The 24,261-nt window shown below is 39.3% G+C and overlaps 1 protein-coding gene across 11 annotated transcripts in view; it reads right to left on the minus strand.

Annotated features, from left to right (window-relative positions):
* HUWE1 (HECT, UBA and WWE domain containing E3 ubiquitin protein ligase 1) overlaps window positions 1-24,261 on the minus strand; it is a 168,113-nt gene that overhangs the window by 142,729 nt on the left and 1,123 nt on the right. For 7 of the 11 annotated variants that reach the window (XM_058713386.1, XM_058713387.1, XM_058713391.1 and 4 more), the window contains exons 1-2: window positions 22,621-22,820; window positions 19,095-19,234 (exon numbers count right to left, since the gene is read on the minus strand). The gene's annotated coding sequence lies outside the window, so the exon portion shown is untranslated. Of the gene's footprint in view, window positions 1-14,098; window positions 14,165-19,094; window positions 19,235-22,383; window positions 22,487-22,620; window positions 22,821-24,261 lie in introns of those variants that run through there. The other 4 variants (XM_058713384.1, XM_058713390.1, XM_058713383.1 and 1 more) reach the window with 4 other exon arrangements.

Raw genomic sequence — 24,261 nt, forward strand, 5'->3', positions numbered from 1 at the left:
CTAGACCTTTACAACTGCTATTCCACTGGAATGCTTCTGCCCCAACATACCTATTCTTCCCTCAGCTAGTTCCCTTTAAGGAGTGACTTTAAGACCCAAAGTGGCTTCCCATGGCAACCCACCTAAAGCTGGTCTGTTATTTTTCTTTTTTTTTTTTTTTTTAAATTTTTTTTTTTCAACGTTTTTTTATTTATTTTTGGGACAGAGAGAGACAGAGCATGAACGGGGGAGGGGCAGAGAGAGAGGGAGACATAGAATCGGAAACAGGCTCCAGGCTCCGAGCCATCAGCCCAGAGCCTGATGCGGGGCTCGAACTCACGGACCGCGAGATCGTGACCTGGCTGAAGTCGGACGCTTAACCGACTGCGCCACCCAGGCGCCCCTGGTCTGTTATTTTTCAATTACGCCACCTTGCTTGTTTCTCTCATAGCAAGTATCAATATAACTAGTCTGACTTTCTACAGTATTAAGCTCTTGGCACGTAGCACAGCATCTTCCACATGATAGGTAGACAAATATTTACAGAATGAAGTTCATGAAAGAAGTACACACTGAGAATAAAAATCTGTGACTGTCAGCATATAGACAGTATTTGAAGTCATGGGTCTGGAGATGATGACTTAAAAAGAAGGAAGGAAAGAGGCCCAGAACTAAGTTCCTACTTGATACAACATTGTTTTTTTTTTAATATTTATTTTGAGAGAGAGAGAGCTCACACACAAGCAGGGAAGGGGGAAAGCAGAGAGGGAGAGAGAATCCCAAGCAGGCTCCACACTCTCAGTGTGGAGCCTGGCGCGAGGCTCGATCTCATGAATGGCAAGATAATAACCTGAGCCGAGATCAAGAGTCAGACGCTTAACTGACTACTGAGCTACCCAGGCACCCCAATCTACCAGAAAAGGCAAGGTTGGTGAGGTAGAAGCAAAACTAGTTCATTATGCTATCATGAAAGACAAAAGAGGGCCAGACTGATCTACTGTGTCCAATGTCGAAATGAGGTATGTCCCGAAAAATGTATGTTGAAATTGGGGGTAGAGATAACTTGACCAACAATAGTTTCAGGGGGGATGGTGGGAAGGGAAGCCAGACTGGAGTCAGGGGACCAATGGAAAGAGAGGCAATACAGATGGCACGTTTAGAAAACTCTTCTGAAAAGGTTGGCTGTAAATGCAAGCAGAGAATTATGGGGTCACTGAAAGGTAGAGGGCAAGAGGAGGTAACAGAAAGAAAATCCCTATGAAAGTTGAGGGTAGGGGACCCTTAAGCCTCTCACTATTTCACCTTAACATAATGAACACTTATCTGGATTTTGAAAGCACAAGTACTAACGAGAATTATGATAATCCTCTCCCCAATCTCTTAATACTTGACTATCTCTGTATGTGCTTACATTGTATCCTGTACCTATCACGTCCCTATTAATGACAAAATGTTTGCCACAAGGGTGAGGAAGTTTAAAACAAGCATACACACAAAACCCCACAAACCTGGGAGCAAGATAAAAAAAAATACATTATCAGTGGTTGCCTCTAGGTGGCATGATAACATGGTTTTTATTTATTTATGCTTCACGCTTTCCAGGTCCTTCCAACCTTTCTATAATCATGCATCCATTTATAGTAAGAATTTTCCTTTTGTACAATTTTTCTTAAGGTTGAAAAGAGTGGCCCCTAATCCAAATGGCATGAATCAAATTAAGAACAATATCATCTAAACAAATGCCCTGGAGTGGCTGCTGCCTGCTCTTGGAGCTTCCTTCCTATACACTGCTGTTTAATCCTGGAGTTTAGCACACAGCAAGCACTCAATATTTATTGATTTAGTATTGGTAGGTTAAGAAATGCTTCAAACATGTATGGGAGTGTGGTTGAATCCGAGTCAGCCTAAAATTCCCCTGGAAATCATGGAAAAGCATTATGGCTGTTTGTAAACAAAAAATGCTTTAGAGAACCCTAACCTCCAATGTACCACAAAGCAAAAGCCTTTGCCTCTAAGAGTCTCTGAAAGAAAATTCAGGTGAGAACTGCTTGGACCATCCATTATCTCAGAAAGCAGTGAAGTGAATCCTGAAATCCAGCCTGCTATACACTGTTTCATTAGGAAGGCACAGACAGCACATTAACTGATTTCTTAAAGGGGGCACATTTCCATCCAGCCTAGTTCCTGATTATTTATATTAATATCCATCCAACAAATCACAGAACCCATGTGTCATCATCATAACATCAGCTAATATTTACTGACCACCTAACTATGCGTTATCTCTAATCCTTGTATGAAGTTGTAACAACTTGAAGACTGTTCCCAGTTTACTAAGGCCAAGAGTAGCCACGTACTCAGTAAGTGGTAGAGCTGGATTAAAACCAAATCTGCTCCACAACTCTATAGTATACAAAATGTCTATATACATAGACCATCCTGCCAAACCCCTCCTATAGACACCAATAACCCTATCCTTGGCCATATAAATAAAATATGACCCTGAGGATTGCTGACCTAGATTTTATTGGACACTGATAGTAAAACGTAGTAATAAAGCAACCAAAAAATAGCTTTTATTCACTCAAGACAAATCTGGAAATTACCCTGGTTGATTCTCCTTCAAAATCTGTAAACACTATATACCTCAAGTAAGTGTATATCCTTGCTCTGCAGTATACTCAAAAAAATCTCTTGCAGGGATACCAAGGATGAGGAATCTGAAACCTCCAATACCGACTCTGGAAGTAAGAATGGTGTGTGAGAGGGTCACCTGGGTTGGCTCAGTCAGTGAAGGGTCCGACTTCGGCTCAGGTCATGATCTCATGGTTCATGGGTTCAAGCCTCACATTGGGCTCTGTGCTGATAGCTCAGAGCCTGGAGCCTGCTTTGGATTCTGTGTCTCCCTCTCTCTCTGCCCTTTCCCCCGCTCATGCTCTCTCTCAAAAATAAGCAAACATTTAAAAAAATTAAAAAGAAAAGAATGGTGTCTGAGAATGCATCCCCTACATTTGCTCTACCCTACAGCCCTGGGAAGCTGCAGATCTAAGAGTTATCCTTTTGGTCATTACTCCCAATTACTTAATAGAGACAAACTGGCATCAGAAAAATCAGGCAACAAAACAGGGCTCACCAAAGTCACAGATCAGTTTCGCCAGAAGAAAGGAAATGGCAGCATGCCAAGCAGCCCCTTCTTAGCATTCCCAACAATGACCAAAAAAACAAACAAACAAAAAAAAGAGTAATGCCAGCATGAAAATTATGTAAATTAAGGAAGACAGGAAGAGATTCCTTGTCTATGCATTTTCAACTGGTGCTCTGGAATAATCCTAGTACACTCTCTAAGACTGATCTGTCTCACATCCCCTTCCTTACTTGTGGCTGGATTTGGTGTTAGAGATCAATTGTAACAATGGTTATTTCCTTTTCATCATATCCAATTTCAAAGATGCAAATGCTTTTTCTTTCAGTCTTGCCCACATCTACCGAAAATTAAGACATCAGCCTTTAAACTAATACTCTCTATTCAAACTAATATTAAGAACTTAACTGTGGGGCGCCTGGGTGGCTCAGTTGGTTAAGCGTCCGACTTTGGCTCAGGTCACGATCTCACTGTCTGAGTTCGAGCCCCGCTTCGGGCTCTGTGCTGACTGCTCAGAGCCTGGAGCCTGTTTCAGATTCTGTGTCTCCCTCTCTCTCTGACCCTCCCCCGTTCATGCTCTGTCTCTCTCTGTCTCAAAAATAAATAAACGTTAAAAAAAAATTAAAAAAAAAAAAAAGAACTTAACCGTAAAAAAAGCCTGCCACTTCCTAATAGGTGAACTTCACCCAGAAGGGCCACAGGCAACATTCAGTTGAGTTCAGAAAAAACATCTGCCAGAAATTAAGCTGCTTAAAAATTATCTTAAAAACAATTTACTTAAAAATTAAACCCAGAGTTCTCAACCCTGGCTGTATAAAATCACCTGAGACTTATTTTAAGAACTAAAAATGTCAGGCCATACAAGTATCTGACTCAGTAAATAGGAGGTGGGAACTTTTTTCTCAAGCTACATAGGTGATCTAGTTGCACAGCCAGATGTAAGAGCTGCTTTGTTAGATAGTATTAATTGTGCTTTGCCTATTTGTAACTCACTTAGGAATTTTCTTTAAAAGAATGGGGTATAGGGGCGCCTGGGTGGCGCAGTCGGTTAAGCGTCCGACTTCAGCCAGGTCACGATCTCGCGGTCTGTGAGTTCGAGCCCCGCGTCAGGCTCTGGGCTGATGGCTCGGAGCCTGGAGCCTGTTTCCGATTCTGTGTCTCCCTCTCTCTCTGCCCCTCCCCCGTTCATGCTCTGTCTCTCTCTGTCCCCCCAAAAAAAAAAAAAAAAAAAAAAAAAAAGAATGGGGTATAAATAAAGCAAGAATAGCCATGTGTTGATAACTGCTGAAGCTGGGTAACAGGTACACCCAGGTTCATTATGTTATTCTCTAACTTTTGTACATGTTTGAAAATCTCATAAATTAAATTTAAATTAAGACTTTATCCTGCCAGGTCCCTCCATTCTATCCTCCACATCACTACCAGAGCAACCTCCTCAAACTCAAAATCTACCTACATCATCAAGTGCTAACTCCTTACCTAACCCAGCATTCAAGACCTCTAAGACCTGGTCCCTGCTCACCTCTCTTACCAGGGCCACAACATTACATATTACTACCCTTGGCTCCCCAGTGCTTTAACCATGTGAGGCTTTTTATAGTTCCCCTAACATTCAAGACTTTTAATACCTTGATTCAGATTGTGCTTTCTGCTAAAATGGCTGCTCTCTGCATATCCCCTAGAGCTCAGCTTAAATGTCACTTCTATGAAGCCTTTTCAGATACCCTCTTCCCCAGAGTAAAATTGATCACTCCCTCCTTTGTGCCCCCACTGTGTACTGCATATATCCTCAATCAACACACCTCTTTATTTACATGTCAGTCTCCCCACTAGGGTAAGTTCTGCATGAGTGGGACTGTGTCTATTTATCTTTACTGTCACCAGAATAGGAACTGTCACTTATTAGAATAATACATGAAGGACTATCCAGTAAATGTTTAAGGAAGCTAAAAATCCAAGTCACACTCTTGGTGAAATTTTCAACTGAGGAAACCAATTTATGATTCATTCATTCTGTATATACTCTATTCAACATATAGGTATGAATGCACTACACACAGGGCATTGCAATAGGTGCTAGGAGATAGCCAGGTGTTCAGAAATGTAAATCAGAGAAAAAGGAAAACTAGAAGCAATGATCACATAAAAGCAACAAAAAGTACATGAAAATGCACAACGAAATTACAACTTCCTGGTGGCCAAAGCAAAGCCAGAAACACAGTTACGAGAGCAACAGAATACATAAAATAAATCCTTATATAACACCAACCACAATTCTCTTGCTTTTTTAAAAATTTGGATTTTTAGAGATTCACGCTGCATAAAGCAGAGTACAGCTTCGGCAAAAGTGAAACAATTAGCCCAGTATCACTTTGTGGGCATAGTGCTTTATATCTGGATCAACATATACACGAAAATATAAAAACAAACAACACAGCAATTTGGACATAATCAAAACATTTCCTCTTGTCCTATACCAAGGGATCCCCACAATAATTCTGAAGTTCTATGGAAAGTTTCTGCATATGTTGGTATTTTTCTGAGAACACAGTTTATAGCTTTCACTGTCTTTTTTTTTAAATTTTTTTTAACGTTTTATTTATTTTTGAGACAGAGAGAGACAGAGCATGAACGGGGGAGGGTCAGAGAGAGAGGGAGACACAAAATTGAAAGCAGGCTCCAGGCTCTGAGCTATCAGCCCAGAGCCCGACGCGGGGCTCGAACTCACGGACCGCGAGATCGTGACCTGGGCCGAAGTCGGACGTTTAACTGACTGAGCCACCCAGGCGCCCCAGCTTTCACTGGCTTCTTAAAGAGATCTATGACCTGAAACATTAGGAACCATCACCCCACAGAAAAGATCTCCAAGACATAGTCTGCTTAATGACTACATTGTTTTCACTTTCACTTAATGAAACACAGGCATATGGTTTTTGCCCCTAAAGCCACAATAGGCTACTGTCAAATACAAAAAGTACAGGAAACCAAAGAACAGAATTCCAACCCTTTTGCATTATTCAGCTCCAACTGTCTCATATCCTTGGATTTACAAAGAAATATACAGCATCTCTCAAGATTAAACCTCCTCTGTGTAAGAGGGAATTCTGTATTCCTGGATAAAATCCTCTAGTCCCATATCCTGAAGAAAGGTAGAAGAGGCACAAACCTCCTATTAAAAGGCTAAATTAGGGGCGCCTGGGTGGCTCAGTCAGTTGAGCATCCGACTTTGGCTCAGGTCCTGATCTCGCAGTTCATGAGTTTGAGCCCCGCGTCGAGCTCTGTGCTGACAGCTCAGAGCCTGGAGCCTGCTTCAGATTCTGTGTCCCCCTCTCTCTCTGCCCCACCCTTGCTTGTGCTGTGTGTCTTTCAAAAATAAACATAAAAACGGGGCGCCTGGGTGGCGCAGTCGGTTAAGCGTCCGACTTCAGCCAGGTCACGATCTCGCGGTCCGTGAGTTCGAGCCCCGCGTCAGGCTCTGGGCTGATGGCTCGGAGCCTGGAGCCTGCTTCCGATTCTGTGTCTCCCTCTCTCTCTGCCCCTCCCCCGTTCATGCTCTGTCTCTCTCTGTCCCAAAAATAAATAAAAAACGTTGAAAAAAAAAAAATTAAAAAAAAAAAAAACAAAAATAAACATAAAAAAATTAAAAAAATAAAAGGCTAGATTAAGTATATTTCTAAATAAAAGCTAAGTTTAATGCCTAAAAATAGTCTAACAAAAGATGTATCTGTATGGGGAGAGAAGAGACCTCAGTAACATATTTACTTGCTACTGTACATTGTGGACTATTTAAGTTTAAAGGTAGAAATTAAGGAATACTACTGGAAGAAAGGTCAAAATGAAGTAGAGGACAACAGCACAGTACAAAGGCCTGGGAGTTGAATGGGACTGGGCTTAAATTCCATTTACTACCTGTATGATCTTACACAAGTTCCTATACCTCTATGAACGGGTAACCTCTGTAAAATAAACAACATAGTCCATCTCAAAGAACTGTATCTGGCAATGAATAAGCCATATTATTTTTTGCTCTAGTTCTTTTATTTGTATTTTTAAAAATTTTAAATTTGTTTTGAGAGAGAGACAGAGAGCAGGGGAGGGGCAGAGAGAGGAGAGAGCGAATCCCAGGCAGGCTGCACACTGTCAGCACAGTGCCTGATGCAGGGCTCAAACTCATGAAACTGTGAGATCATGACCTGAGCTGAAACCAAGAGTCAGATGCTTAACCAACTGAGCCACCCAGGCACCCCTGTTCTAGTTCTTGTAGTTCCAGATTAATGTCAGGGCAACAATCTTTTCTTTAATGCTTATTTTTGAGAGAGCGAGCGACAGAGATCAAGCGGGGGAGGGGCAGAGAGAGGGAGACACAAAATCTGAAACAAGCTCCAGGCTCTGAACTGTCAGCACAGAGCCTGACGCAGGGCTCGAACCCACAAACTGCGAGATAATGACCTGAGCCAAAGCCAGGTGCTTAACCAACTAAGCCACCCAGGCGCCCCTAAGGGTAACAATCTTATGATGGATATTACAAACAGAAAGAATCAAAAGCAAGAAAGAGCTGGTCTTTTCAACCTTTCTACATGTTATCTGAATATGAAAGAGAATATTAAGCATATATCAATCTCTAGAATATTAAAGTACTGACATGAACCAAAAAATTAAATTCAACTTCGATGAGACCGAGAAGCTCTGGATCTCGTTCTCAAGTTAGTTATAAGTTCTCCAAAGATTAAACAGTCTACTAACTACTGTCTGGGCCATACAACTTAAGAATCAGAGATTTTAAGTGTATCTCAACTATTTTGAGCTGGTTCAAATGAATTTAGAAGGAAGAGAGACCAAGATTCTTTTATATGATTTAAAAGAACAATAATTAGAGCAATTATCAACAGGGCAGCAAACTCCTCTCAGTATAAAATAACTCCAACCTCATAGGATTTTTATGAGGCTGAAATTAGTTCATTGACAAGAAAACTTAAAACAACGCTTTTAGAAAAAAAAAATTATGTTCCAGCATATAGACAAAACTGGCTGAGTAAATTTAATAGCACGACACACAGACTGGCATACACTCATTTCCAATGTCCTTTAATTAAGCCAAATAATGTGAACAATCTGCTGCTTTAAAACATTTATGTCTCTAACACGAAAGATGTTTGCTGAAAATGAATGAACAATATGCAAAGGTACTCTAATTCCCTGCCACCAACTAACTTTGTGACCTTAGGATAATCTGGGCCTCAAACATATAAAATGAAAATAAAGTGATTACAATCTCTTAAAGCACTATTTCAAGTTCAAGACAAATGTTAAATATTAAACATGAACAATTTGAATTATTCTCAAAAACTAAAGACCAAAAAGTAACCAAGCCAGTTTTCTACTTGGCATAAGTTCCAACTTTTATGTTTTAACTACACTTTCCCAAATAATTCAGTTTTAAGCTGAACATATATTCAAAAACCAAATAGTCTTTCCCAAGATAAAATAGGAACTACCCGTTAACCATTTGGACAAAAATAGAAGCACACACCTACTTCACATTATTACTTAAACACAAAAAGCTAAACTGTAAATGTATTAGAAGATAATGCATGTAAATATTCTTTTAATCTTGGCAAAAAATTTATTTCTAATATACAAAGAACTCCCAAAACACAGTAAGATAATCTGATTGAAAGTAAAAGGGCACAAACTTGGGGCACCTGGGTGACTCAGCTGGTTAAGCATCTGACTCTTGATTTCGGCTCAGGTCATGATCTCATGGTTCATGGGATGGAGCTCCGCATTAGGCTCTTTGCTGACAGCGTGGAGCCTGCTTGGGATTCTCTCTCCCTTTCTCTGCCCCCCCCCCCAACTTGTACTCTTGCTCTCTCTCAAAATACATAAAACATTAAAATAAGATAAAAAGGGCACAAACTTGCAATTTACAGAGGATGTAACATTTGCTCATCCTAATCCTTACAAAAATTCTAACCAAAGCAAGAAGGTGCTATTTCTCATTTATCAGACTGGTTAAAATTAAAAATAAAAAGATCAACAGTATCTTGTTTTGGCAGATATATGTGGAGAAAAGGGCACTGAAAGACACTGCTGCTCAGAATGGTAATTCAGTATAGCCTTTCTAGAGGTCATTTTGGCAGTACTGATCAAAAATTTAAATGGTACCACTCTGACCCAGAATGAATTCTACTTCTAAGGCTCAACAGTAGGGAGTGATTAAATTATACTAGATCCATGCTTTGAAATTCAACGCAACCATTAAAAAGAATGGAGTTGAGCTGTATGTTTTGACATAAAAATACACATAGCACATAAATAGATAAGCACAGTATGTAGATGCTAAAAGGTATAAAAGAATATACACAAATTGTCAGAAGATTTTTGAAATGTGGTATGAATAAAACAAGACTATCATTTGGGGAAGGACAGGGACACTAATTTTTAAATAAAATACTTTGAATCTTTTAACAGTCAACACGTTACTTTTATAATTTAAAATGTTTGAAAAGGAAAAAAAGATGAGCTTAGAAAACATTAATTTGAAAGTTTTACAAATAGGAAATCCAGCCCTATCTACAGGCTTATGACATCCATAAATACACATGGAAACACATAGCCAAATTGAATTATCCCATGAAAGAGCTCAAAATTGATCCCAATGTTGAAAAGTAGCCACCATAGTCAAAAGGACAAAGAAACTGAGCTTTCTTTGCTTTTTCTCATTTACCTTTCTACTTCCCTAAAATTTCCCGATTATGAGGGGTAACTTTCTTATAGGAAGGGGCCACTTATTCTGCACTTCTACGGATGATATCTGCTGGCATATTTACAAACTGATTCAGTTCAGTTTCAAGAAAAGATAGAGCACAGTGAAAATAGGTTCACCTGGGTTCGACACCCAACTCCACCACTAATCAGCAACATTTGTTATCTTGGACAAATCACTTCCCCTAACCTGAGCCTAAAAAATAAGGAGTCTGATGAGGCGCCAGTCAGTTAAGCATCCCACTCTTGGTTTTGGCTCAGATCATGATCTCACGGTTTCGTGAGTTCAAGCCCTGCATCAGGCTGTGTGCTGACAATGCAGAGAGAGCCTGCTTGGGATTCTCTGTTTCCCTCTCTCTCTGCCCCTCCCCCACTTGTGCTGTCTCTCTCTCTCTCTCTCAATATTAAATAAACTTTAAAAAAATGAGTTTGATATGGATAATATCAAATACAGGCTCTTTCTCAGCTCTTCTGTTAGACCTGGAGAAGACTACCATTTAAAAAAAAATTTTTAATGTTTTATTTATTTTTGAGACAGCATAAGCAGAACAGAGATCAATATATTAAGTGGGAACAACAAATTTCAAAACACCATTTCTATATTGGTTTGGGGAACAGCTAAAAAAAAAAGACAATTTGGGGACAACCAAGGAAATGTAAATATGGACAGGATACTAGATAATATTAACAAAAAGAGCGTATTTCCTAGGTGTGATAAATGGCATTGTAGGTCCTGATTAAGACATGCCTGCCAAAGGATTTAAGGATGAAATGTCACTCTAATTTCATATGCTTCAGAAAAATTAAATGCCCATGTGCACATATAAATCAAATATGGCAAATTTTAACAACTGTTGGTGATATAGATGCTCATTGTGCTATTCTTTCAACATTTTTATGTCTGAAAATTTTCACAATAAAAAGTCGGAGGGAAGGTTATGAATTACATTTTTGAAAAGAGTAAATTTTTGAAAAAAAGTGTGCTTATGCTACTCAAACATAAAGAAAAGCATTGGAAGAATATATTACGTACCAACATACTAATAGTATTCATCTGAATGGCAAGAAATTTCTGTGCTTATCTGTATTATTTCAATAGTAAGCCATGTATACTTCTATAATCATGGGGAACATTACTTAAAGTCAGGAAAGCATTTTCAAACAAGAATTACAATAAAATGAACAAATGACTAAATAACATCCCTTTTTAGGGACGTTTTAACAAGTATGCAAACAATATTACATAAGTAATAGTGTGAACATCAAATAGTTTTTAAATTTCTACTTGCATGAGTAATTTATACCATTCTCACAATATAATAATTCAAGCAATTCGTGGTAAAGATAGCAGTAGGGAGGGGAATGCTGGGTGAAAGTTCTTAAATATTTCCCCTTATATCAAACCTCCCCATTAAAAGATCTAAGGTAAAAATAAATGTTAAAGATGATCAGCTCAGGAGAGGGGGGTAGGGAAAGGGTTTCTTGTTATATTATTCTCTGTATTCTTCAGTATATTTTGAATTTCTCAGAAAAAGAAATGCAATAATTACAGAAAAAGCTAAAGTTCGCCTTGGCCACTCCTTCCAAATAATCAGTTTACCCTAGTTTTTAAAAAATATATAAATAGCGCCATACAGTACATGCTATCTTACAACTTGCCAAAATTATCTCCGTATAAATAGCTGTATTAATTTATACCACTTGTGGCAGTATTCTAAGACCATACTCTTACCTGTATTTTTGCCATGACCTGGTAGTATCTATTTTTTGCCAATCTAATGGAAAAAGTATCTCATTTTAGTTTGCAATTCTGGTATGAGTATCTTTTCTTGTTACCAGACAGTTTTAGTTCCTATTCTGGGTAAAGTCTGTCCCTAATTTTCTGCTCCTCTTACTTTTAAACCGTTACTCTTATCATTAAGATGGGAACACACCAAACAAAATGTTAATGATGACTGAATAGTTTCGTGGGAGTAGGAATCTTTTCCTAAAATAACACATTTCCTAGTTTTTCCGAAATCAATTCAGTAACAGAAAGTAGAAAATGATATAGTGAATGAAAAAGATCCTTTTATTTATTATTTTTTTAATATATGAAATTTATTGTCAAATTGGTTTCCATACAACACCCAGTGCTCATCCCAAAAGGTGCCCTCCTCAATACCCATCACCCACCCTCCCCTCCCTCCCACCCCCCATCAACCCTCAGTTTGTTCTCAGTTTTTAATAGTCTCAAAAAGATCCTTTTAGATGCAAGTACAGTAAAACCTTGGATTTTGAGTAACTTTTTCTGTGAGTGTTCCGCAAGACGAGCACACCTTTCCAATAAATTTTAACTTAATAACAAGCAATGTCTTGCAATGTAAGTGACACCAAATGTCACACGATCCCAACTGAGTCAATGGTTCTTGAAATTCGCTTTGAGATACAAGTGCTTTGGATTACAAGCATGTTTCCGGAACGAATTATGCTCGCAAACCAACGTTTTACTTAGTACTTTCAGGATACCTATTATAGGAGCACACAACAACACCCTAGAGGAGCTCATAAAATCCAGCTTAAGGAAATAAACACAACTAAAGCACAAGGCTTGTGAAGAAATGAAATAATGGTTGTGGCTACTGATTCATTTGGGATACATTTAACTAACTTCATTTTTGTACAGCATTTGAGTTCATGATGTACTTTTCACAAATCTTGTTTAACACGAATAAACTTTTTTTGTGACATTTTCTGATGCCCTCCCATAAACTGCTATAGCACATTTTGTTCACTCCTCCTCATTGTCATGATCATTTTGACTGTGATTTACAAGTCTCTCTCCCCTGGTACACCATGCTGCCCTCCCTCCTCCAGTTGCCTGTCTCTATATTCCCAGTATCTAGCATTATTGGGTATGTCCTCAAATATTTGTTGAGTGACTGAGATATCATCACCCTCATTTAAAGGATGAGGAAACTGTTTCAGTGATGAAGTAATTTGCCCCAAGTAACATAGCTATTAAGTATTTATTTTACATAAATTACTGTGGCCTTACCTTTGTAGTATACTATACAATTTAAACATTTGAAATAATACATCATCTCACTTTAATGCTCATAGCAACTTATGAAGTAGGCTTTTTGATTACCATTTCATAATTGAGAATGAAACCTGAGGCACACTCCAATCCTAAACCGCACAGCAGTCTCTATACATACTTTACAGATCACTAATTGGGTATAGGAGCCAATACCCAATACCTCTAAAAATAGATACCTTTATGCAGCAAACATCTTAGGGAATGATGGGGGAGGGGAGGGGGGGAGGAGGGAGAGAGAAGAAGACAGTCAAAGCAATAGGATGGAGACTGGAAACCAGTTATAGGTCCACCTGAAGACTATAAACTGGTATCACAGTGTTAATCACATGTGCCATTTTGAAATCCAAATTTTTTCTTGGTATTACCCAGTATTCATAGAAGACAACTGCAGGTTTTCTCACATATCAGCAGTCTCAAAGGCTGGGGATAAAGAGCTAAGGAGAGCTTTAAAAAATAATAGGTTGTATCATGCATGGACAAAGCAGGGAAAAAATGTTAATATAAAGGAAAAGGCTAAGGACCTTTAAACATCATCCCAGTCCTTAAATGAACTGAGTTTCTTCAGTGAAGAGAACAACTACCATTCATTTTATGTCCCTAGATCCTTGTACTTAAAAACACTCAGTAAATGCTTACTGAACTAAAAAGAGGTTAAGACATGAAGAAAAAACATACATTAATTTAAAAAACAATGGCTTCCAATTTACTGAACACTTACTATATGCCATGTGCTGTACTTCAGAGAATATATAAAATGTTAAAAGGGATAATATTTACCTCTTTTCTAATCTGCTATGTATGGTGCTACTGAAGTATGTTAACAGTGGTGATACTGATGACCATTACGAAGACTCATTATGGGTTACTAAGGTTACAGCAGAATCATGAACAGAACAAAGTTGAGCCACAGGGGGCTGTGTAGATATAGGGAGATAAAGGCAACCAATGTATTATTACACATCACCACAGAACTGGATAAGACCCTTCAGAGGGTATGAATGTGATTCCTAATGCGTGGCAAAGTGAAAAAACCACTCTGGTTAACACCCAGTTATCACTGGCCAGAGTCAGCCCAAAAATGACCAAAGAACAACCCTTTCCTCCCCACCACTGATGATCCCAACACAGACCTGAAGGGTCCAGACAGGCTTTGCTAACTGGCCATCACTTCACCACCGTGACTGCCCATCTCTGAGCTGTTGGAGGGGTTAAGTGAAATAGTATGTTAAAGAAATAACCATCTACTGACCACATAGAGTGTATTAACAACTTATATTTTCCCATTTAAGCCCAATAACCCCACAAATAATGTATTTTCCCTAGATGAGGCAACGGATACGTTAACGTGTCCAACATGATAAACTAATACGTGGCCAGAAAAAAATTTTTTTTAATTCATCTTTAATCCTATCCTTCTCCTACAAACTGTATCACTGAGTAACCTTATAAAATTATTCCACTTAATATATGAAAACAAAATGACAGAGTTAGAACATCAGCATTTTGACATTCCCAATGACTAATGTTCAGAAATTGCTGTTAAAAAAAAAAAACACAAGACATCATTACAACTTAATGAATGCTGTGAACACACCACCAATATTCTTGCCAAAGGGAATGAACCTAAATTTATAAAATCCTCTGGATCCACTGTCAATTTGCATGAAATATAGAGGACAGAGGAATATGTAAGAACTGTACTGAGTAGGCAATAAGCAAAATCCAGTCTGTGGGAAACTCCACAGGTCAAATGGCCTGAGTTCTTCAACAGATATAGCATAAGGAAAAGAAAGAAAGGGAAGTTACAAGTATTTAAAATACATCAAGTTTTAAATAAATGGACAAAGCAAATTAACTGTCCAGGGATATACACTTGGATAATAAAGACAGAACAGAATGCAAGTGATTACTATAAACTCAGAACAGTAGATACTTTCCAGAGAGATACTTTCTGAATTCTGTGGTTGGGATGGGCAGGTGGATGGACTTAACAGGGTAACAGGCAAGGTTCTATTTCTTGAGTTATGGTTACAAAAGTTTTTGCCTTAAAATAATGTATTAAACTATAAATTTGTTTTGGGGTGGTTTTTCCTATTTGTATATTATTAGTTACAATAAAAGAAAAACACTTTAATCACATTAATGCTGCTTACATATGATATGATTCTATTTCTATGATATGCCTAGACTAGGCAAATCATAGAAACATAAAATAATGAGTGGTGGTACTGTGTTTCCTCTAGGGATGAAAATGTTTTAAAATTGGTGTGTAGTGGCTCTACAACCATGAAAACACTGAAGACCACCGTACGCTTTAAATGGGCAAGTTGTATGGTATGGGAATTATGTCTCAACAAAACTGTTTTTAAAAAAAGTCTAAGACACCCCAGTTAAGCCAAGACACACTTTTAAAATAAAGACTGGGATAGAACCCAAAAATTTCCATTTCTGACAAGTTCCCAGATGCTGCTGCTGTTGCACACATTTTGAATGACCACATTTTGAGAACCACTGCAACAGAGGATTTTAAAAACGCTTCCAGCTCAAAGCAGTACTAAACAGCACTGGAAAGTAAAGTGTTTTTACTCAGGGACTGAGAAATCAGTCCAGAAAAAAGTTAACACTATGCCAACCATTGTTCTATTCCCTTGATTCCATGACCATAAACATCAGCAACTCCTGGGAACTTGCTGGAAATGCAAAGTCTCAGGCCCCTCCCAGACCTACAGGATCAGAATGTCTGGAGTTGGAGCCCAGCCATCTACTTCAGCAAGCCCTCTAGGTGATTCTGATGTTCCCTGAAGTTTCAAAGCTACTATTCTAAGCATTTTAAATGCATTAACTCAGCTAAACTTTTCCAAAACCTTATGAAATAGGTAACATTATCAGCATTTTACAGATTAAGAACTGTGGCACAGAGGTTAAATAATTTGCACAAAGGGCGCCTGGGTGGCTCAGTCGGTTGGGCGTCCGATTTCGGCTCAGGTCAGGATCTCGCGGTCCGTGAGTTCGAGCCCCGCATCGGGCTCTGTGCTGACAGCTCAGAGCCTGGAGCCTGTTTCAGATTCTGTGTCTCCCTCTCTCTCTGACCGTCTCCCATTCATGCTCTGTCTCTCTCTCTGTCTCAAAAATGAATAAACGTTAAAAAAAATAAAAAAAAATAATTTGCACAAGATGACAACTAGTAAAAAATGGAGCCAGAACTTGAACCCAGGGAGTCTGGCTCCAAAGTCCATGTTTTTAATCACTATGCTGAAAGATCTTTCCACCTATAAGAACTCAATTGGCAGAACGCAATAATAAAGAATTAGCGGATAAAAAAATGCAAAGACCAGGAGAAATAGACTTCACTATAAAGACAGGCGAATAAGAAAATCATCAGGCAAATAATGTTATCATTAAAAAAGCAATCTTCCAAAAGCATTCCAGAACATAAGCAGCCACCAAATGTTAATATATCCCAGTATTTCCAAAGCAATTATCTCTGATATCTAATTATAAGGACTTAAAATCTAGGTTATGCTAAAGATGGTACATAAATTCACGGCAGTATGTTCACATTTACCAATCTTTAAAATCTAAATGATTATACTAAAAGATCATTCCAGAATAATTTGAACCTCCCTACTCCTTGTCCCTTTTAGTCACTATACAATCAGAATCTAGGGTTTGAAAAAGAACTTTCACACTTCTCGAGTCCAATGCGCAACCCAGACTGAATCTATGTATAATACCAATTTCCATTCAATATTCATAAGAAGCTAAAAGAAATTCCAACTTTTGTAAAATCACATTCTGGGATCAATCCATGTCACCACTGTAATTTTTAAAGCCAAACAATTAAAAACTTTTTAAGGGCACTAAAATGTGAAAATGCTCAGTATTAACAGTCCAAATGAAACCCAGAGTTGTTTTACTCATAGAGAGCCACTCTTTCACTACTTGAAAACATTTCTATAACCAGAAGACCAAGCTGATCAACAAGTACATCAAGTTTTAGGAACTCAACCCCTATGACACATCAAATGAGAAGGCTTCCAAAGAATCTTCAGAGCTGAATTATCCCTGACATTAACATATAAACATCTAGTAACCAGTCATTGAGGAAACAAGTTGGAGAACAATACAGCAAACACCCAGAACCCAAGTACTTTGACTATCAACCTTATAGATGGTGAGATCATTGTAAAGCAGCTTAATATGGTTACAGCTACACGTGAGATTTTAACAACTTAATCTAACTGCAGGAAAGGTAACATGGAACATGAAGGGCAAATATTTTCAAAGCAACCAAGTTTGGCATTTTAATACTCTGAACCCATGGTTGAAAACACGCAACAAAAGAGAAAAAACCAACAGCACTTCCATTAAAGACTTGTAGCTGTTAAGAACTCTGGAAACAATTCAAACACTGCAATGCCTACTGTGTAAAGTTTTGTCCCAAAAATCTACAGTTATCCCAGTTTCAAAACTCTGGATTAGAAGGTTTAAGTGACCTTGTCCAAACTTCCTAGTAACTACAGAAAACTCAAGACAGGAGTAAATACCTAACCACTACATCCAACATGCTCAAAATTTTTTTGCCGAATAAATGGACTTCGCTGTAATTCCTAAGAAATTACCTCTTTACATGGTCACTTTTCAACTAGTGATCTGATTTCTCCATTAACGAACGAAGAACTGAAAAGCCTGAACTCATGATCCATAGCACTGGTGATTCAAAATCATATTTCATCTAAGTACCTCAAAAACTTTCATTCATGACCTCTATCCTCTCTGCCTCTACAACTTGGAATGATTCTGCACAAGGAAAGAAATGAACAGTTTAAACGACTTTATGCTGTAGAACATTATTTCCAAAAGAAATAAAATGAAAAATAACAACAGAAAAATCATGGTTGTATATTAATAGCTGAAAATCAAGAGGAAAGTGAAAGTTCTCAAAAATTGTTTAGTATTGCCATTTCAAAAACTTTATTCTAGCCAGAAGAACTCACCACTAAGTCTTAATAGCTTAGAAGTTATGAGTCAGAGCAGCTGAGATACCAACATCAAAAGAATAAAAAGCAACATTTTAAGATAGTATAAAAATAACTAAACCACCTAGGAAATTGAAACCATGAAAAATCCCAAAGGCACAGTCAGGTCATTATCTAGAAAACATTAGCTTCTTCCATCAGGAGGCCTACTTTTCATGTGGAGCAGCAAGCAGGGCCAAGACATGGAACTGAGATCAGGTATCAATTAAATCAGACTCTACCACAGTAAGGGGAATCCATGACTAGTTATTTCGGGATAGTGCCTAGGCCAGCAATATCAACTCCAACTGGGATACAGGAGATTACTGCCATTGTCCCATTATAATGGGGGTCCTCCAAGGTCTTTAACTTAGTAAGAATGAGCTAGATACCACTGCTGGGATGTAATCACCAAATGTGAGGGAAACTGCAGAACAATGTCTTCAACACATAAATCAGAAAAAGAGAGAGGGAACCTGCAGATTAAAACAGATTTAAGAAATAAACATCAATCCACCTTTGTGACAAATGGGCTTTCTTTGGACCCTATTACAAACTAAAATTTGAACATTAGTTTCATATTTGATATCTTCAAAAATCATTGTTAATGTTTTGAGTTGTGATAATGGTTTTGAGATTATGTTTAAAGAGCCCTTTTCTTTTAGAGATACAAATATTTTACAAATAAAAATATGACAGCAGGGGTTTATTTCAAAATAATGGCTGGGGATAGTAGGTAGAAGTACAGATGAAGAAGAACCGCTACAAGTTGGCAACTGTTAAGCTGGTTATGGGTACACAGGGGGATTATTACACTATCCAGTTTCTGTATGTTTGATATTTTTCATAACTCTTTGAGAAAGAACTGATTAGACATAATATCTTGTAATTTTATTTTCTGAATGGTGCTTCGGGTGATTTAAAAATCGTGTGCACACAGAATTCATTTAAACAATAATATGATATGCAACCAATGCCACATCAGATCCAAATAATGAAAAAAACCAAAGTAGCTCAATTACAGAATGGAAATACATACACTCCCCACCACCACCTCCATTCCAGGATGTAAAATACAAACACTACCCAAAGATCTACAAAAACTAACCTAAAATCACAGCCAATCATACTCATCCTGGTGGGAAATCCCAACACTTCTACAGCCTCCTGAACCTTCCTGACCAAGTTGGTCTTGGTCTGCTGGTTCCTCCGGAGTGCTAACCCACTCAGATCAGACTACTGGAGGACCTACAAAAAAAAAAAAAAAAAAAAAAAAAAAAAAAAAAAAGGTGGGGAGAGAGAGATACACATTTATTAGGGTGTGGGGGAGTTAACCATTACATAATGTTCAAACATACTCAATTATTATTTAAGTAATAGCCCTCACATATCAATTTGCATTTTTAAGGACCTGCTTTAGACAGTAATAAGAATTCAAAACCAAAAGCCAAACCAATTCTTCCATTCTGACATTCAGACAACACCCCCTGAAAACTCAACTCAGTCCTCAACCCAAACGAAATTATAGGAGACAGTAATTACTTTATAGAAAATTTTATATACTCACTGTAAACTGATAATAAGGCAATGTTAAATTTATTATTTTTTTTGTGAAAAGAACCACACACTACTTTACAACTTCACACATCTTTTTGGGCATACTGGGAGACAACTGATAAACACCTGGGAAACTCTGGTTGAACTGTGCCACTGAACCTTTTACACAAAGCTTTTAACTGGTATTGCCACTCCTTCCTCACTTCTCTGAGATCTACCTAGAATAAATTAAAGCTTTTAGGTCACACCTAGATTATCATTCCCAGATTTATTCTAGTTCTGAACAAGAATCAAATTGAGGTTTAGTTAATTTCTGATTCATTACTTGACCCACTGTAAAAAAACACCAAGGCAATATCACAAAACAGAAAGTGATCTCCTGTCCTCCAATGAATAGGGGGAAAACTCTATTACCTCCAAAGCACTTTAAACTGAACAAAGCAAACCCGAAAGCTCAAAACTAGTGCCCACGTAGTTAATTACCAGACGGTTACCTATGGTATCTTTAATCCTAGGTAAACTTTTCACCTCATCATATTCCTATTTCAAACCTAATCACCTGGCCAAGGTAATAGATAAAAGTGTTGAGTTTAATATTGGTCTAATCAAAATATTAACAGTAGGTAAAACTACCTTCAAATTGAATACGTTCACTTCTATTTAATAAGAATGTTGGAAAATATACCATGGTAAAATACAACAAGGAGTAGTATATTAAAAAACTAGCAGTAACTCACTATGGGAAAGTATCTTGGTATTCCAAACAACTTTCCTAAATTCTCTCAGATAGGAATTGCCTTGTGCAGGTAAAGCCAAATAGCAGATCCCCACATTAATCTGAGGAACCAAAGAAGGGAGGTGGGAGAAAAGCAGTATGAACACTTGAAAACTAACTGGCAGAAGTTCCCTTGCTTACTGTGTAAAGCATGGTAACAAATTTCATCTTTGGGCGAACAACAGGACAGACTCTCTTTGAAGCAGTGGAAGGGAGTAGGCAAGGGATGAGGCATCCCTTCTAAAAGGCAAACACCTGGATGTGGTTCTTGACAGGAATCTCACGGCCAGTGATCATTTCAAGATAGTGATTTTGCACTGAAATTCCTAGACTAGTAGGTTAACACAGGTGGGAATTCCAATCAAACATCATGAACCAAAGGAGATAAAATAGTGTGATCCAAAAGGAGGGAAAAACTACAAAAACGATAGGACAAGCCTAGAAATATACTAAAAACTTAGAGGAATAAAAATCTCTTCTTTCTCAGGTCATAAAACTACCCTATGACACAGATACATCTTCCAATCTATTCTTCCACCAATAAAAACTAACTACAATTTATTGTGTGTCTACCATAAGCCAGACACTTTACAAACTAATTCTAGCACCTATAAAGCGCTACTATCCCTATTACACAAATGAAAAAACTGAGAATCTGAAAAGTCATATGCCCAAGGTCACAAACTCCCATGTGAATCCAAAGCACACAGTTATTTCCACCATACCAGTGCCTCCCTTGACTGGAGAATGTTGGTGTCTCCTCAATCTATGCAAAGCTAAGGGAGCCTAAGAGAAAACAATGGTGAATATGTAATCTATAAAGAAAACAAATGACAGGGAATTGTCTACAATAATGGTGGAATGGGGGAAAGGCAGAGAAAAAAGTAGAACAGGGTAATGATTGAGGGTCAGAGGATAATCAAAGCTATTTTATTTTCTAGCACATGGAGGAGGGGAAAATGTAGTGGAGCCTGACAGGAGGGTATCTTCTCTCTAAGGGATGTAAGTCCTGAAAAAAGAACACGGGGAGAGGTATAAAAGAATTGAGAAGCATGTTAGGAGGTGGTCAGAAGCAAAGATAGAGGTCCACAGACCAAGAGGACTCAGGAACTCAGAGGAAGGCAGGGAAAAGGGGCAGTTCCCAAGCTTGCAAAGAAGGACTGCAGGGGATAGAGAAGGACAAAAAGTTGGTTTATTGGAGGATTATCCTCCACAGTTTTTTCCTTTAGGGTTCTGGCAGGGGGCCGGGGGTGTCGGGGAGTGTAATGAGGAAGGAAAGGCTAACAGCCCCAAGAACAGATGATCTGCAATCATCCAACCACCAATCCATTCATTGTTCCATCTAAGAGTTAAAAGTGGTCGAGCAGCCTGCAAAGTTGCAGAAATCAGTGTCGTGTACTCGAATCGGGGTCATACAAATCTGAAGACCTGACGAAACGGAAGGCTACTGTACAGTTCCATACACAAAGATGGAGTAAATGCAAGAAAGGGGAAAGGCTCTACTCAACGCTTGCGTCAAGAGGACCAATGGAAGAGGGAGACAGGACAAGTTAGAAAACTTGGCTAAGCTTTTCCTTAATAGGGCTGGGGTGGGGGTGACAGGGAAAAGCTCCTCTTAAATACAATCCTCAAATATCCATGTGGATGAGGACAAAATTAGGGGAAAAAGAGGAGTACGTCAGAGACACCAAAACTAGACCCCTAAATCTTAGTTCAAACACCAAGGCAGTTGGGGAAGTAGAACCCACCTCAACTCAAGAAAAACCAGGGGATTCATCTGGGCCGCTGAAGGGGCGGAGAACAGAGGCAGGCCCGAAAAAAGGTAGTGGAAAGGGAACCAGCCGTCGTAGGTTGGTCCCCTTCCCCCCACCGCTCAATCTAACCCCCAACCCCAGTCCCTAACTAACTCCAGGTCTCCCGCCCCCCACCCTTCCCAACCCGCCCACTGCAGTGGCGACAACCGATTGGTGGGGCAAAGGCGGGCCCACACGCGACTGAGGCCCGGGAAATGGTGTCGCCTCAACCGAACAGAGACGGCGTGGTTTTCGCCTCAGGTTTGGCTTACCGGCACCTCACTGTTTCCCCAACCTTCACCTCCTTAACGTCGGGTGCCTGAGAAGCGTCATAAACGCGGACAGCCAACACTTCAGTCTCGGGTCCTGGCCGGACAGACATCATCTCCCGCCGCCATCTTAACAGCAAGCGGACCGACCCTAGTCACTACCCGACCCCCCCCCCAAGCTACCTCCGCCACCGCCAACGGATCCCACGAGGACGTAACCCCGCTCGCGCGAGAACTCACCGGATAAGAACAGCACGAGCCGAAGACGCTACCGCCGCCTCCGCGGCTGCTGCAGTCCGTACACTAACCGCGGCCGCCTCCGCGCAATCCCGCGAGAACCTCCTACCGGACGGGAAAAGCCTGAGCCCAGCCCTTCCCAGACCCCTCCTCCCACCAAAGTCGAAGCCTTTACGGCTCCGCTCTCACCCTACGCGAAGCGAAAAGCAAATGACGCACAACCTCACTAAGCACCGAGGGGCGGAGCCAATCTGCCGCTGCCGCCGGCTCCCGCATGCGCCGAGAGAAATATCGCGATATTACGTTTTAGTTTCTGCGAGACCTTCGAATTCACCGCAGGATGCCGCCCGCGCCTCGCCTTTAGGAAACACGAGATCTCGCGAGACCTAATGCACGCTCCTAAAAAGGAGAGAGGCGGAGCTTCATGAAAATGACTGGGAGTTTTTCGGGGGGAAGGGAGGAACCTCCCGTCCTGCAGGGATCTCGCCTACCACGAGGTTTCCGACCCACTGCGGAGCTGGCTGCCAAACCTCGCGATGACACAGCTCAGCGCCAAATCTCGGCCATGTCCTGAAAACTGCCTCCGCCCCCGATCTAAGGTGTCTAGAGCCTAGTGCTTGAGGAAAATTTATAAAGTCAACCTGTTTATTCTCACGTTCCCGGACAGAGCTGTACCAATTAACCAAACTGCGTTCTGGAAGAGGAGCAACGGGTCTCCCATTGTTACCTGCCTCCAGTAGTCACATATTATCCTGGACTAACACATGAAAGACGTTCAGTCTCACAATAAGCTCACAAATGCAAATGAAAACAATGACATAACATTTTTTGCCCATTAGATCGGGGAAAAAATTTTTAAGACCTAATAACCACACTCCTTCCATCGCCGCACTGCAGGCTAACCTGAATCCATCTTAATGTAACGAAAGGCTCATATCGTTAGTTCTAGCTCTAAAGCCACTAATTTTTAACTCCTGACGCTTTACCTTGGCATAACCAAAAGATCCAATAAAGTGGTTTTCTCCAAACAAAGGAGTCTGCCCTCAAAGGAAAATTCAAGCGGGGGATGGGGGGTGCGTGCTTGCAGTTTTTAATATGGCAGTTTTTCCACGTCTAGCCAACAATGTTTCTCCAATAAATCTTGGATCCAATCTGGCTCGATTTGTGGGCTTTTCTATTCTAATGCATTGTTCTGTCCATTCTAATTTAAATACTGTTCCTTTAGAGTACATTTTAATAGCTGGTAGTACAAATACCCCCATCTTTACTTATCTTTTAAAATATTTTCTCGGTTTTTCTTAGCCATCTTTTTTTCTGGATGAACTTTAGAACCATATTAAGTTCCAAAAACTTGGCATATTTATTGAAATTCCATCAATTGTATAACTCAACATAGGAAAAATTGGCATCACTACAAAATTGAGCCTTCCTACCGAGAAGCATGGTATCCCTTCTCCATGTATGCAAACGTTCTTTTATTATATACCTCAATAAAGTTTTGTAGTTTACTTCTAGGTATTTTTTTCATTTTTCTTGCTACTGCGAATGGGGTTTTTAATATTAAATTTTCGAAATGCTTATTGCTTATAGATATTTTATATTTGCCTACTTTTGTAATCGGGCAAATAAAAAATATGTTCAATT

This window comes from Neofelis nebulosa, chromosome X (genome assembly GCF_028018385.1).
Source record: "Neofelis nebulosa isolate mNeoNeb1 chromosome X, mNeoNeb1.pri, whole genome shotgun sequence".
Lineage (NCBI taxonomy): Eukaryota > Metazoa > Chordata > Mammalia > Carnivora > Felidae > Neofelis > Neofelis nebulosa.